The sequence below is a fragment of the Carettochelys insculpta genome, chromosome 21 (genome assembly GCF_033958435.1).
Source record: "Carettochelys insculpta isolate YL-2023 chromosome 21, ASM3395843v1, whole genome shotgun sequence".
Lineage (NCBI taxonomy): Eukaryota > Metazoa > Chordata > Testudines > Carettochelyidae > Carettochelys > Carettochelys insculpta.
Window position 1 is genome coordinate 19,809,307 of NC_134157.1, and position 17,101 is coordinate 19,826,407.

Consider the following 17,101-nt stretch of genomic DNA (forward strand, 5'->3'; position numbering starts at 1 on the left):
AAGTTTAAACTCATGAAATTCTTTGTTCTTTTGTAAAGACTTTTTTTTCTGTAATTAAACGTCTGGAGTAGTCTATACCTACTACAGGCTATTAGAGAAATAGTAAATACAGGTCCTACGCTGAAGAACTGAGTTGTCCTCATCATTGGGATAGAGTATTGAATCGATGATAGGATGGGTGTGCTGCTTTATTAGGCAATAATGCAGTTCATGAGTGAATAGACTACAGAGCCAAAGAATAAATATGTCCTGGTGAGGGATCTGGATTATTGCCGAGTAAGATACTTAGCTCTGTTAGCATTTATGCTACAAGGATGAGTAAAACATCCTAAACTGAAATTTGCAAACTGCAAAGGAGGAGAACTGGTTATCTCCTAGCAGCTTTGGGTGAAGCAGCAGAATCTTCTTACTGTGACTTCACCAGCTTGTTCTGCTTGGAAAATAAGTCTGCATGGAACACTTTAAGGTGATACATGTTACTGGCTAATCCTCCAAATTAGGTGAGCAGCCATTTTGTACTTGTGTGAGGACTGTGCAAAGTGACATCAGGCCTTCTGAGGAATACTCCATTGATTTCTTGGCAGAGCAATCATGTCTTGTTTAAAGCAAAAAAGCAGTCACGTAGTACTTTATAGACTAACAAAATAATTTATTAGGTGATGAGCTTTCGTTTGAGCTGAAGAAGTGGGTCTGTCCAACGAAGGTCATCACATAATAAATTATTTTGTTAGTCCTTAAAGTGCTACATGACTGCTTTTTTGTTTTGATAGAATATAGGCTAACATGGCTATCTCTCTGTTACTATTCAACATGCCTGTCTTCTGTGTTTGCAAAGCAGTGATCAGGTTGTTGACATTTAATCCCCAGTATGTTTCATTTGTTAGGTATAACACTTGAGAGTTTGGGCAATCAGGTCACATTGCTGGAGTCCAAAATGAGCTCTTCACATAATATGTTTAGGCATTTTTTTAAATCTGAAAATAGGGATAGAGAATTCTTTCTTGTTAACTGGTCTCAAGTGCCAAATAGAGAACATGGGAGATTTGGCTAGCAATCTAAGGATTGCTAATTTAAGGGTTATGGGTGTAAGAACATTTGTGATATGGATCTGGAGGCTGCTTATATTTCGTGAACATATGAGAATTTAATGGAATATAGGAAGTTGTTCACTTCATACTCACCACAAGGGCTGCAAAAAGGGGTTAGGAACAGGCAGAGTTATTTGTTATATGTTCTGTATCAAGGATGCAGAATATAGTATGAAAGGCAACAGGAACTGCAGGTAGCATTTTGATGCAACAGATTCTGTTTACTTTGTTTTCAGTTTATGTATTTCAGCCATTTAATTTTAGGCTTGCCTTTGTGGGTGGTCAGAAAGCTTTATCAGGATTTAAAATTGGATTATGCCCTGGGGTACATACTAAAGTTTTGGTGGGATGGTTAACGGTCCAGGGAATTTATTTCTTTGACTGATTCTGAAGATGATACCGGCAGGCTCTGAGGACACTTAATTTCAAGAGTGTTTATTGGAATTGTATCATTTTATTCTGCAGAATACAATCTTTGTAGTCGATTGAGTCTGAGGCCATTATATCGCACCGTTAGAAATGTATTTGTCCTGGTTTTCTAATAGAAGTGCAATTTTATCTGTGGGTTAGTCTGAGGTAGTATTTTGCTCTTGATGTCTTTGAATGTGTATTTAGATTTTTACTCATAACTAGGAAAGGTTTGTTCATTTTTTAAACTGCTGACTAAGGTTTTTAAATCTCAATCTCACATTATACACTTACACATGAGTGTATTAGCTTCCTGTTGGTGTGGGTTGACAGAACGGCTTGATCTATACTAGGAGTGGGCAATAATTTTTGATGGAGGGGCACTCCAAGATTTTGGTAAGTGTTCAGGGTCTGCACTTTGCTATGGAGAGGCTGCGGGGTCTGTGATGGAGGGTGGAAGAAGAAGGGAGCTTGAGGTAGGCACTGGGGTGTGGGGTCTGGGACGGAGTTTGGTTGAGGGAGGGAGTTGTGACCTGGGGCAGAGTCTGGGAAGGAGTATGGGAGCAGGAGAGGATTCTGACCTGGGGCAGGAATGTAGGAGCGGGTGCAGGGTCTGAGAGCGAGTTGTGACCTGAGGTAGGGGTTAGAAGGAGAGTGCAGGGGGATTGGGTTGTAACTGGGGTAGAAGATTGGGGTACAGGATCTGGGAGGGGGTATGAGGCTAGGAGAGAATTCTAGCCTGGGAGAGGGAGGGGTGTAGGTGAGGGTGCAGGGTCTGGGAGGGAGTTGGGGTGTGGTGACAGAGGCAGGCTCTGGCTGGGAGACACTTACCTCAGCAGCTCCTGACCAGCACCACTCTTGGACAGGCTTCTCTGCCTGTCAGCGGCACCCCCTGCCGGCCAGTATCCCTAGCCCAGCTGTTCTGTGTGGTTCTCTGAGCTGGGCGGGGGTGGGGGGACTTTGCATGCAGCTCTTGCCCCCAGCAAAATCTCTCCGCTCCTGTTGGCCAGAAACCAGCCAATGGGCACTGAAAGATTTTGTGGGAGGCGGGGGCAGCATGTGAAGCTCTCCTGCCTCCGCAGCCGTCGGGGCAAGTCTCAGGCCAGTTTAAAAGGCTTGGCACTTTAATCGAAACCGTATCTGAACAGGATGTTGCCCTGAATATCTGGTTAAAGAATAACCTTCTAGAACACATCTTTGGACGGTAAGTTGCTAGCCCAGTTCACTGCCTAACTATGGTGCTGGGAACAAGTGTTGAGGTCTTTTGTGACACCTAACCCTTACAATGAGGCCTGCCATGGTGTTCCCTGTAAGCTGAGCACTTGGGTGGTCACCCAGGAGAGATTCAGGTGCTGCCCAGCTGCTGAACAGAGTACTCACAGCCAGCAGTGTTTCTATTGGTGGTGCACATCACACAGGCTTTGATGCATGCAATAAAATGTATTCCATGCATGAATGGCAAAAATTAGTGGGAAGACTGGTCTGTGAAGTTGTGTGCTGTCAGAGAGGAGATCTTTGTCCCCACACACATGGTTTGTAGTATGCTTTAAAACAAGGCGGTGTGAACAGCTTCATTCAATGAGAGGGAGGTGATGGGGTTATACAGCTTTAATTTCTTGTATTCTGGAAATACTTTCATGACCAATTGTTTGGTGTCTGGTCACATTGTCCATGTTCACTAAAATGGTTTCTTACACATGGAGAAATCTAAGACATGGTGAGATAAAACAACCTGGCTGCTAACAAGTCATGTAGGTCTAGATTTTGCCTCCCTTTACGCAAAGTGAGTTGAAGAGTAGCCTGTTGTCGGGCTATGTCTACACTAGACATAGCAGTTGATGGCTGATTACACAATTTTAGCTACACCAGTTGTGTAGCTAAAATAGACTTTTCAGCCATCAACTTCCATTCCTCTCTTCATGGAAGAAGGGCAACAGGAGCAATTCTCCTGTTGACCTTCCTTAATCATCTCAGCTTGCAAGGAGTTACAGGGTTGATATTGACCCTGGAAAGCACCATTTCGTGCATGCATGCGTAAAACAGCACCCCAGAAGATCGTCTCTCAGCGGCTGGATCTTCCGTGGTAATGTTGATGTAGCCTAGAACCCTGAATCATAGAACACTAGAAATGGAAGGGACTTCAAGAGGTCATCGAGTCCAGTTCCCTGCCTTCTTGGCAGGACCAAACACCATCTAGATTCTAGACCAGACGTGTCCAGACCACGGGCCGCATGCGGCCCTGGACAGCTAGTAATGTGGCCCCACAAGATCGTAAACTTTTAACATTATAATGGGATTTATATACATTAACTATGTTTTATATGCGGCCCAAGACAATTCCTCTTCACTCAATGCGGCCCAGGCAAGCCAAAAGGTTGGACACCCATGTTCTAGACCATCTCCAGTGTGTGTCTTTCTAACCAGCTCTTAAATATCTCCAGTGATGGTGATTCCACACCTCCCTAGGTAACTTATTTCAGTGTTTAACCACCGTGACAGTTAGGAACGTTTTCCTAGTGTCTAATCTAAACCTTCCTAGCTGTAGTTTAAGCCCATTGCTCCTTGTCCTATCTTCAGAGGCCAAGGAGAACAATTTTTCTCCCTCCTCCTTGTAAACCTCTTTAAGGTACTTGAAAACAGCTATCATTTCCTCACTAAGTTGTCTTTTTTCCAAACTAAACTAGACCAGTTCTGAGTAGTCCCATTTAAATCAGTACTACAGGTTGAACCTCTTTAATTCAGAATTCTTTCATCCAGCAACATCTGTAATCCAGCATGTTTTAGTAGCCAGGCTACCACTTATCATGAGTGTGACCAAGTTTACCATGATCCCATAAAGTTTGTTTCCAGCCACCAGTCCTGTCTCTCCATGTTCTGTGCTGTTAGCTGTAATTTACCCCTAAATATCTTCTAAGAGCCCAGTAAGCAGTGGAATCGTTGATAATGCTGTTAGGTAATATTAACATCTTTTGGTCTGGCAAATTCTGTTGTTTGGCACTGGTCAGGTCCTGAGGACGCTGGACAAGGGACATTCAACCTGTACTCAACGTGAGTTCAGAGAGAAGAATCTGGGCCTTTGTTGGCATGACATTGTATTAGAATTTAAGTTCTTGATCTTCCCTTAATTTATATAGTGCACCAGAAACTCTTGTGAAATCTAATTTGCAGTAGCATCAACACAGGAAAAAGCTCTGCCTTCTGTAAAGCCAGACTGTTGCAGTATAATTTGTTTTGTAAGATTTTGAAAGCCAGTGTTGCAATATGTAACAGTAGAATAGTGGGAAGATGGTCAGGTGGTTCTTAGGGCTTCAACAGACAGATTTCATGTCTGTGTGTTTTTGCAACACCTTTCTATAAAGGGAAACATAATTTAAAATATGATTACTTAGTGTTGTAACAGTCTTCTCAAACGTTTTTGCATTATGCAGAGATCATTATCAGAGGCTGATATTAACTTGCAAAGAATATTATGCAAATCATTCTCCTGTTCTAAAAAGAAATTTCCTTCATAATGCAAACCGTGACACAAAAAAATGTGCAGAAGCTTTTGACAAAATTACATTTAGAAGATGTAACAGTTTTTCTGCTTACTAGCACAATCCATTTGTGCCTTTCTACTGGCTTTTTTTCAACCCCAGAAGATAAAGTATGAAATTTAAAATAGTGGGGGACGGGCAGTTGCCCCTCATGGAGCTGGTGATGGACAGGAAGTTGTTTCCTTTCTAGTTGCTTGTTCTGAATCCAGCCTAAGCAGCTGCTGACCAAAAGTTATAAGTTAATGGCTGTTCACTGCTCCTGGAAAGAGCTGATGATTTTTGTTCCATTCCTAAGGGACAGAGGCCTGTATCAGACCACTACCAATAGAGCAAGTAAATGATCCACCTTGTTTTTCTTAACGGCACAATGCAGTGCTTTTTTTTGTGCAGGTACTTGTATCAGCACTGCGGCAGCCCTAGCCATGAGATTGACTAAGGATGTGGGGGGTGAGGCGAGTACCGGCTCCTTTTTTGTCTTAAAAAAAAAAAGACACTGGTAAAATGTACTAGTATCCAAAAATAACCTACACTTTCATTATGATAAAATTACCACATTATTAGAGGCCAATACTATTGTTCTAAATCTAGCCTCTTTAAACTACAGTTAAAGCCTGGTTATCTGGTGCCCGGATAACTGGAACATTCAGTTAACCGGCATAGCTGGCTGGGGCTGCTGCAGCTGCCGCAGGACTAGCTTACCAGACGGGGCCAGCTGCTGCTGGGCTGCCTACCCCTGGCCAGGGGGGGCACAGCAGGGCTGGCTGCATGCTGCCTAGTGGGGGGAAGGGGCACAGAGTGGGGCTGGCTGCCTGCCTGTCCACCCAGCTGGGAGGCAGAGCAGGGCTGCTGCTGGCCCTAGCTCCAATAGCCAGCCCATTTTATTTTCTGACTTCCCTGGAGAACCCAGGATGCTAGGTAATAAAGCTTTTGCTATACTCTACAAGATAAGGAGGGGTGGGTACAGTTTTAGAAGATCCAGCATGGAAGCCATAATACTGCTTTGAACTTTGTCCCGTCACTGGGATATTCAGACACTGAATTTGTTCCAGGATTGGGATCTGAGGTTCTGTATGTTCATTTCTTAGAGCACATTTTAGATGCTAAACCTGGCCTTGCTGAAGTGAAGGTGTGTTTTTTTTATTTTTTTTATTCCAGTGGAGTCGGAGTTTTACGCCCTACGTTAGCATTGTTACTCCCTTTCATGGTATATAAATACGAATCTTTACTGGGGTGTAAGTGACTTAATATTTCTTACAGGTCCTGTCCTGTGGCAACCCCAGTCCCTGCCAGCTCTTCAATAGCTCCCTGCTGATTTTTGTCACAGTTCAGTCAGCTCTTTTGGAAACTGTGCACCCAGTGCACTGCTTACTTTCACCCCTGGCCACCTCTAAAAAGGAAGCAGAGGATCATTTTAGGAACCAGACATAAAAGCTTGCCCAAACTATAGATAAATGGCCGATTAAAACATACTCTCTTTAACAAACACTAGTAGACTTAGTCACTACTACTAGTGTTTGTTAAAGAGAGTATGTTTTAATCGGCCATTTATCTATTGTTTGGGCAAGCTTTTATGTCTGGTTCCTAAAATGATCCTCTGCTTCCTTTTTAGAAGTGACCAGGGGTGAAGCTTGCCCAAACAATAGATAAATGGCCAATTAAAACATACTCTCTTTAACAAACACTATAAATTATGTAAATGACTTAAAATCTGTATAGGCTCCGGAATTAAACTGGGTATTGAAAATATAGTTCAAGGGAAACCTCACTTTTTCAGGCATGGAAAACTGTTTTGAAAATGTAGCTTTTGAAAGGCCATTGAATTACCATGCCATGAAAAAACATGAGGGTTTTTTTCACCTGCCAAGATACTTTTCGCACAGTTTTTGTGTGTATGACCTAAATAACTTGTCTTAAAGTCAAACTAAATCAAATAAATAGCCTGGAAATGATCACATTCATCAACCAGCTTCAGCTGAATATTTGGACATGGACAGGCTCTGGTTCTCATGGCCAAGTTTTTCTTGTTACAAATAGGTGAGAACTAGACCTGGTTTGTTTTCTGCTTTAATGTACAAAGAAATAGGTGGATACATCTGTGTGTTTTTATGTTTAAAACAAACTCTTATTGAGAGAGCATGTGGACTGACTGAGAGACATTCCGATCACAGTAGGTTTCTATAGGTTATGTGTACTTATGCCTTTGGCCAATATGAAATACATATTTTGGTAGCACAGAAGAGCATTTTAATACCCTAAAAGTGGCCCCAGGGTGTGGATGTGATGTGATAATTATACTAGTGAATGATTACAACACTTGGCTCTGCCTCATGCTTCCTAGGGCCTGCCTTGGGCATCTCGTAATAACAAATACACCCCTTGTAATGCATCACTGATTGAATATTTAGATATACAGTGGGACCTACTTAATTACTGTGAGAGGAATAAATCCAGCTTTTTAAGGAAAAAACTGTGTGTGGCTGAGTGAATTAAGGTAGTGAGATGTTTTAACCTAAACACAGTGGCAGTGAGGAATTTTTTATCTTCTGGGTTTGTGGCTTGCATAAATGTTTCCTTTTATAGACTTTAAAGCAACACTGTTAAGCATATTTTAAGAGTTGATCTTTCATTCTCTTATGGCACCCTCGCTGAAATGTTACATATACGTTCCATTTTCAGTATGACAAACTGTAAATCTCTCCTCTTTCTCTGCTTCCAGTGATGCATATGTTTACTTCTGTAACGCTGATATGCAATCCGGTCTGTGACTGGTAGCCCTACCCTCATCTGCATTTACATTTTCAGATTATAACAAATGAGGTTAGACAGCAAGTCTACAGGGAACATCTGCAACAAGCACGAGAGGAAGTGGTGCTCATGATCTTTTAGGACAGTGGTACACATTCCTCTGAGTCAGGACTGAACCAGCGCAAAATCACTGTGCAAGGATGTGCTATGTGGTTGGAATTGCTGCCTCTCGGCTCACCCCTGCAAGCTAAGGACTTGACAGTTACGTATCCCGTTCTATTTAGTTTGAAAGTTTTAGGTGTTAATCTTGCTGTCCAGGCTGAACATCTCACTTAGGCAGTTGATTTTTTTTTTTGCCTTCCTTTTTGTTCATTTTCAGTTGGGTAGAAGAGGCCCTTTAACTTTTCATAAACTGTTTCTGTACTTTTGTGGATTGTGCTGCACCCCAGAGATAATTATATTTTAGTAGTGGTACTTTGATCCGTGTTTGTTCCTTCTAAATGTGCTGAAGCACCAGATCACAAAATACTGCTCCTGCATATAGTAGCTGTTTTTAAAAAAAATTCCAGTGACAGTCATTTAAGCAAAAGTTACTCGGAATACTAATTATAACAGATTCTGACATTCAGTTTTGACCTAAAATACTGAACTTTCTCCACTTTTAGGTCAACTTGAAAATACTCTCAAGGTGCTTGATCAGTGTGAGGAAAAAGTGACTACTCAGTTGAGTACACAGCTGGACATCAAATTTTTTTAGCCTGAATAATGTAGTCGTAGTCATAGTCTGGAACTTGGTGAAGTGGGAGAAGCAAAACACCCACCAGCTGCACTTTGTAGCTAAGGGAGATGTTTCAAAATTTCCTAAAAGTACAGGTGGTCTTTCCAGGAGTCCAAATTTAGCTCTTTTATAGGCAAGGCAAGCAAACCTCTGCAAAGCTTGCAGCATATAGGAATAAAGTTTAACTTGTTTTTACAGTATTTCTGAGAAGAACACTTGCAGTGTTAATCATCAAACCCTCTTAATTTTTTTCCTTATTCATGCTCTCTCGTTACCCTTTTAGCTCATTGTTAGCCTTTATGTTGACATAGTATCTACGCATACTTTGCTGCAGGGAAATCATACCACACCTGAGAAAACACACCTCCAAGGTGGGATTTTTACTAGGCATCCAAAAGCCAGGTGATCCACAACAGAATATTTTGTTTGTTCTTGTGAGGTGCCTCAGTGGTAACCATGTCAAGTTGACCCACAACAAGTCTGGATTGTAGACAAGTCCTTGGCTGCTATGCTGTTTCTTATAAATCCCTGCCATACTTCCATCACAGTTGCATATTGTGGATGCAGTGCGCTCTCTCATAAATTTAAAAAATTGAGGTTAAAATTAGATTTCTTTTTCCTTTTGGGCAGGAAATCAGGAAAAGATTTTCTTCTAAATAATAGAGTCCAAATTTCAATTGGTTATGCAAATTTTGAGCAGGATAAATAATTATCCTTGACCATTTTAATTTCAGAGTATGTGCAATAAAAGGCCTCTTGGAAATGAACTATAATAATGTTTTGTATGGGTTATTCTAAAATGAATTGCAGTATGATGCTGCTAGAAGAATTTTTGCATATTTTTTCCTTGCCTTTTGGAGTTGTCCTTTTTGGTTAGATGAATGAGGAAAAAATATATTTCACCATGGAAGTCAGTGTGGTGTTTATAGCTGTGTGAAAATTGCAGTTAAATTAACAGGACAACTACCATAGGCTCAATCTGGGCAGAGTAAGGCCAGGCCTACACTAAGAGATAAGTTCACATTAAGGTACCCAATTCTAGCTACGTTAAATGTGTAGCTGGAGTCAACATACCTTGATTCAAACGTTAGTGCCATCCCCACAGTGGGAGGTCCATGGGAAAAATGCTGCCATTAACTTCCCGTCCTCCTCGCAACAGCAAGGAGGACTATTGAGATTGATGTGGATGACCTAAACTTTTGATTTAGCGCATTATTACCAGACAAGCTAAATCGAACCCCAGAAGATAAACCTCCAGAGAGTTGATCCACACATGTAGCCATGCCGTATGAGACTTCCACAATCCACTGAGAATGACTGTCACATGGAAGAGTGGGTCTCTGCTCAGACTCACTAAAATTCTGCAGTCATTCTTCCTCCCCACCCCCCCCGGGCTGTCTCTGCTCTGATGTCTTCTCAGTTCTCCAACTGGTCGTCTAATAGGAGTCACACATACACTTGCTTTGTATCTAATGGACAATATACACCACTTTGATTCTAAAGATATTTTAAAAAGTAGCTAGGAGTCCACAAAACTTTACTTAAGAAACTAACCTTCAAATGGAAGATTAAAATTCAGCACAAAAATGATATTAAAACCTTGGAGAATTGCCTATGACTTATAGAAAATAAAGTTTCAAGGAAAAATAATGTTCCTGTGTCTGGCATAGTGGGAATATTTTGTTCTGTATAAAATGTCTTCATTTTCTTTGTGTAGAATTAGGTTAAATCCTTGATTGTGGGCTGGTTTTGGGTTAGTTAGTATTTATTCTTGAAGTTATTCTTGAACCATTAGAAAATAGAGTAAAATAAAATCCACCAAGTTTAAAATTACCTCTAGCTTAATGTTTTATTTAAAAGATATTCATACTGACAATATGTTTAATGAATTAGGTCACACAGTTCTGAAGATTGCTGTTTTTATTCTTCTCTTAGCATTTAAATTTTGAACTACTTTCCTCAGCATTCGAAATTCAGATGTTGGTCTCATGAACCATTGTACAATGTTACCGTCTCCATTTGCTTTGTCGCTCCTTGTCTCCTGAGCTCAGAGAATCTCACTCTAATTATTCTAAATCACACTAGTGCAAATGAATATCCATGTTTGGAGGGTTGAGACTGTGTTGTCATGGCAATCCCTATAAGGTCATGAGAAACTCATTGATATTGTTTGCTGCCTCTCCCAGGAGACTTCCAATACACGTGGAAAAAAAAAACCTATGAATTTTGGTGTTTTGTGTAGCTGTTTTCAACTAGTTCTGAGACAATTGCCCTCAAATGATTCTTTGATGAATAGTATGCTTATCTCTCAATAATTTTGTGCCAAACCAGGTCTAGTGTCTGGGAATGCAACTGCCATCTTTCAATAATCATGCACTCAGAGACGGCTGTTCTTTACTACTTGGTAACTGGTGTACAAGATCAGGTGAATAACTTTTGGCTGGATATCATGTATCATATCATGTGCTGACTTGGGATCTTTCTTGGAAAAATAAAACGTAGCGAGAAGTTGATACAAGTACATTTTTTAGACTTTGTATATTAATGACTGTCTTTTCCCTCATGGTAGGCCGTTTGTACATCACAAATACTGCTGACTGCAACCATTTGGTAAGTGTTGATATCTTGTTGGCCTATAGGCCAGATCTGTTTAATTGTGGATTGTAAGCGGAATACACCGTGGTTTGTTTTGGTTGGGAGAGGTCTTGTTTGGGCATGCTTTTTTTAGATGCCAGTCTATACCTCTTTTTTATCTCCTGCCTTTTGCCCATTTTAAAAGGGCTTTAAAGGCACTCCATGAAAAGCCAACTTTCAAATGACCTTTCAGAAAAAGAATTAGGTGAATAATGACAGTGGATGTTTGTAATGGACTCTACTGGATGTGAGGTCCAATCCAGAATGTACTATAGTTATCAGAACTCTGGTGTTTTGAAAGCATTTATAATTAGGCTGCTGGCAAATGCAAGGAAAGGTGTTCTGGCCTAAGGTTTACCATATGCCTATATACCATTTGGGAGTTCCTGAATACCTAAACTCAATAAGGTGAATTAAGGTTAAAATGTCATCCTTGAATCCCAGTTTCTTTATCTGTTTGGCTTTAAGACAGCTTCATAGTTAGTGTGTGTAAGAAATGACACAGTTGAGTAATGTAGCCATCGTAAACTAATGCATGCAAGATTTTAGGCAATATTAAATACCTTGTATTATATTGGAATTTCTGTAATCAAGCAGATGCTTCATACAGTTGAATGTCATGCCTCAGTGTAATAGTTGAGCGGTTTAAGCTTTTTAAAATTGTAAAAGTTGAGTGCCGAAATAAGTGGCAATCAGTGTTTTCACTTACTTTTTCCATCTGTGGGTGGAATAAATTTTGTTATGTGCACCACCATTATAAACACTGGCTGCGGGTGCTCTGCTAAGCAGATGGCCAACAGCTGAAGTTCTCCTGGGTTGCCACCCAAGTGCTCATCTTACAGGGAATACTGGTGGCAAGACAAAAAAAATCCTTCATGGTCTATGGTTTGAGATATTCCTCCTCATTAAAATCACAGACTGTTTAATATTGGGTTATGTCTCAGTAAAACTACGTCTCACTATCAGAAAGATAGACCCGGTTGTGGTCAGTCTTCTGGAGTTCGATTTTGCGTGTCTAATGGACACACATGAAATCAATCTGTCTGTGGTTGGCAGTTGAGCTCTGTACTCCTTGCGATGGTAAGGTAAGTAGACAGGAGAAACGCTCCTGTCTGCCTCCCTCTGTGAGGACAGTCAGGTAAGTCAATTTCAGATATGTCAATTCTAACTACGCAATTGCCCTAGCTAGAATTGCATATCTGAAATTGCCCTGCTAGTGTAGTGTATACTAAGCCTGGGAGACCTAAAAGATGAGAAGAATGGATGGAAGCAAAGAACAAGCACGAGTGCTGAATGAGGGCAGTAAGGAAGTCCTGGAGAAGTATGTACCAGTCTGCAAATCTGGGTGGACTTCTTTAGTTTTTAAAAAAAGAAAAAAATTAGAGGTCAAATTCCCTGCGCTTCAAAATTAAGAAAACAACAAATTCAAAATATATTTATATACTCCACATATGATTTATAACTAGCAAACTTCTCCATAAGATTTCATAATACAAAACTGCAGTTATGAGTTGTTTTAAAATGTCATTATAAGAGTGGAAGAAAATACTACAGGTTGAACCTCTCTATATCCAGCACACTCTCATCTCGCAACATCCATTATCAGTCATAATTTTAGTTAGCTGGGTGCCCACTTGTCGTGGGTGTGCGCATGTTTCTCGTAATCCCGTAAAGTTTGTTTCCAGCCACGAGTCTGACTGTCAGTCTTCCATGCTGTTATTTACCTGTAATTTACCCCTAAATGTCTTCTAAGAGCCCAGTAAGCAGTAGATGTTTTGGTAATCCTGTTACATGATACAACCTCCCATGATCCAAAAAATTCTCTTGTCCGGCTCAGGTCAGGTCCTCATGGTGCTGGGTTGGAGAGGTTCAGCCAGAATTTTAAATGTACAAAAATGAGTTATGCTTCATGAGTCATTCACCTAGTTCTAACTGAAAAATGACTGCTGAAGCCAGGGCATAGTTCTCATAGTTCAGCTTGCTGGCTGTGTCTATGGTTTCATTGACAAGAGTACCAGGATCTGAAGCTAGAAGTACTGCTTCATTATTTATTCTATCAAACTTGAAAGAATGGAGGGAAGGTCAAATTGAAAACTAAGCTTACTTTCTTGAGTGAACTTTTGACTTAACTGGCTTTCATTTATTGCTGACCATTGATACCGATGCTAGACACGAACTCTGTATATAAAGGAGAATGTGTCTGAAGCAGTGCAAGTGGGAGTAAGGGCTGAAAAATGACTTCCCATAGGAAAGGTTTCTTAATTCGGGAACATGATTTACTTTTCACTTCTGATGGCTGCTTCCTCCCCCTTTTTGTTTGTGTGGGAGGTTTTTTAAATTGTAGAGCGAAGTCCTCCTCTAGACCTTGGGAGTAAGCTGCCTCTTTTGTTGTTTTCCAGAGCAAAAAATTACTTTTATGCAAGCAGCTGATAGTGGCAGCCTAACCCTGCTTTGCTGAAGAGCTAGTTAACTGACCGTATTCCACATAAGACGCTATCTGTGTCAGGACCTCTGGAATGGGTGAGCTAAGTCCTAAAGTTTGAGGCCTCCACGACTTGACAACCTTGTATTCATTTATACTTCTACGTCTTCAGCAAAAGTGCAGCATAGGCTTTTTGAGGAGAGTTCCTAGCTGGAATGAGCTCTGAGCCATAAACTTTATCCCTTCTTCACTTGATCTTATTCCCATTCCGACAGCAAAGAACTTTTATTTTTAAATGCAGAGAATAAGTTGCTGTATTATGTAAGAAGGTCAGTGCCTCGTTCTAGAAAAGAAGAATACTGGAGCCCTAGATGCTGGAAAAAAAAACAATTAATTGCATCTTCTGTAATGTCTGCATTTCTTCATAGCCCTTAACTGATTCCTTGCGTGGTCTTTTGTTGGTCATTTGGTTGCCTAATATGTTCCTTTCTGCTGTAGTGAAAATAACATGTGAGTAAGCAGAATTCCCAAATTTCTGAGCTGTGTATTATGTGATTTCTTAATTTCCTGAGTTAAGTGCAAGGTTCTTGAGGTTTTCAGTCAAGTGACAGAAAGACTGCTCATACAGAGTTCTTCATTGTAACAGGGAAAAATCAATTTGATTACTTTCATGTCAGCATGCATGTCTAATGGCTTAGAAGTTATTGCAGCTGTAAAATATAGTTATTTCTCTCTCTCTCTCTCTCTCTCTCTCTCTCTCTCTCTCTCTTTCAAATTTGACAGGATTAATATAGTCAGCATGAAATCTTACTCATAAAGTCGACCATAAGTGATGATAAAATTAGCTGCTGAAATCCTCTGCTTATGGAAAGCATCTTTTGTTTTTCCTTCTGGGAAAAAATATCAAGGGAATGGCTTGAGAATTAGAATGGTAGTTTTCTGCATTTCAACCTCTAATACAAATGCGTCTGTTTAATCTCCCTCTAAAAATGAGAAAGACAGCCAATGCTTTTAAGCTCTGTGATGTACAGAATAGCCGGCAGTACAATGGGTTTCTTCAATAGATAGGGTTGCATAGATTTATCCAGTGAAATGAACAGCGGTGATGGTGCTGCTCTAATTCCATTTTCATTGGCAGGCTGGACTCTAATGTCAAGTGCAGTGATATTGTTAAGATCTTGATTTCCCTCTGTGTAAATCATTCTAATGCTTCTCTCTAACAGCATAGTAGAGGTTGTCAGGCTGAACTGGAATGTATAAAAACATATCCCCTTTCAAAGGTAAACTACATTTGGTATTAGAAAATGAAAGTCTACTTGTTGGAGCTCTGAAAGAATTCAGTGTATAGTAGCAGTGATATTTTGCTGCGTGCAGATCTTCTCCTGGAGTGAATTATGCTCCAATTTATCTCCTGGCATGCTGGTTCTTTCTCAAAATCAGTGGCTTTCCATGCGCCAGAGGGTGTGGTGACAAGGCTGAAAGTAGTGAAGTTCCAATTGGGAGGAGGTGTGAGAGAAACCCTTTGAGAAATGTAATTTAATTGCCATTTTCATGGTGGTTTGCAGAAGTGCTGCTGTCCCTACTGTCAAAGGCAGCCTCCTGCTTTTGATTCAGCAGCTTGTTCTACTGTTCTCCTCTATCTTTTCAAGGCACATGAGGACCAGATTTATCAGGCATCAAGATGCAGCAGGAATGTGCAGTAGAAAACCACTTTTCTCCTGGCGGAGATGCAGAAATGTTCTGAAGTTGAATTTCTTTCTGAGTGGGTGCATTTGAAAAGGTCACAATGCCTTATAAACCAGTCCAGCTTCATTTTGGTCCCCACCTTATCCGCTTCCCCCACCACCTATCAGGCTCCATCAGAGTAGATCTGGGAAGCTAAGGGACATTGCCCAGTTTGAAAATTCTGAATCAGATTACACAAAGAGATCTAATGTTTTATAGACCCAGCTTTAAAACTCCTCACCAATGTTTTTGTTTAGTATATTCTTATGTAATACAGATGACATAAAATATTCTTGTAAATAGTTTTTCTATTCATGTCTTTTTTTTCCCATAAATAATATAACTATTCTTGGACACCAGTAAGAGGCTAGGGGGAGGTTACATCTCTGTTACAAAACATAAAGTTAAAAGCAGGAAACAGAGATGCTCCAGCTCAGGGGTGAGCAAACTTTGTCGGGACCCTACTTTTTGTCCCTGCAATTAGCAGCCCCTTCCCTACAATCTTTCTAATGTAATCCAAACCCACAGAAATTTTGGTTATGCTCACATGAAAAAAACAAAACAACCTTTTGGCATGTGTAAGTAAAAGTCTGTAGAATGTAAAAGCTTTACAAATTGGTATATAGATGTGAATATCTAGACATGAAAGCAGTAACATAGTTCAACATTTTTAATGAGATGGATGAGACTGAGACCCAGCAGCCAATCAAGCTGCGCCCCCCCTTACCAAATTTCCCCCCGTACTTTGCCCACCCCAGTCTAGAGCATTTTCACCAGGCTTTGGCAGGGTCTTATGGTACTAAAGGGGGTGTGGGCACTGGCTGAGGGGAGGGGTGGGTTCTGGTATGGGGCCAGAAATGAGGGGTTCAGAGTGTGGGAGGTGGTTCTGGGCAGGGACGGGGTAGAAGTTTGGCAGGGTGAAGGCTGCAACAGAGGGTGCAAGCTTGGAGGTGGGGCTCAGGGGCTTGGCGTGCAGGCAGGGGTTCAGGCCTAGGGCAACAGGTTAAGGTGTGGGAGGTGAGGGCCATAACTGGGGCAGTGGTTGGGGTTGGGGATGAGGGCTCTGGAGTGTGTTGCGGGGGGCATGGGCAGGTATATATCCATGTCACACCCCTGAATACAGCATGAAGTTCTAGGGTCTCCCACAGGAGGTTTAGGTTCTGGGGTGGAGCAATGAATGAGGTGTTTAGGGGAGCAGGAGAAGGTTTGGGATGGGGGTTCTGGGTGCTGCTTACCTGAGGCACCTCCCAGCAAGCAGTGACATGTCCCTGTAATGTGTACGAGCACAGGTGGCCTGTGAGGTGGCACGCACTATCCCTGAGGACTGGCTCCGCAGCTCACATTGGCAGGGAACTGCAGCCAATGGTAGCTGCAGGGTCAGAGCTGGTGCTCAGGGCAATTTATGGAGCCTCTCTGGCCAACCCTGCACCTAGGAGCTGCAGGGACTTGTCACCACTTCCTGGGAGGCATCTCAGGGAAGCACTGTGGGGCATCCAATACCCAGAACCCCCTCCTGTGCCCCAGCCAGCCTCAGGGTCACCAGACTTTTACTCCTCAGTGCTGACCAGACTGCTAGGGTTCCTTTTTTGACAAGGTGTTCCAGTGAAAAAAACAGACACTTAACAACTTTAGCATCCATGGTTCAATCTTGTAAGTAGTGTCAAGCAGCCAGCAGCAGCATAACATTTTAATCTCTAAACTGAACTGGAAAAAAACGGCCAAAGAGCATGCTCTAGAGAGAAATCGTGCCTTGGCCAGGATGAAA

The 17,101-nt window shown here is 41.4% G+C and overlaps 1 protein-coding gene across 4 annotated transcripts in view; it reads left to right on the forward strand.

Annotated features, from left to right (window-relative positions):
- NACC2 (NACC family member 2) overlaps positions 1–17,101 on the forward strand; it is a 98,547-nt gene that overhangs the window by 14,047 nt on the left and 67,399 nt on the right. The window contains exon 2 of one of the 4 annotated variants that reach the window (XM_075015120.1): positions 11,125–11,165. The exons of the other annotated variants lie outside the window; for them this stretch is intronic. The gene's annotated coding sequence lies outside the window, so the exon portion shown is untranslated. The remainder of the gene's footprint in view (positions 1–11,124; positions 11,166–17,101) is intronic. 4 annotated transcript variants of the gene reach the window in all.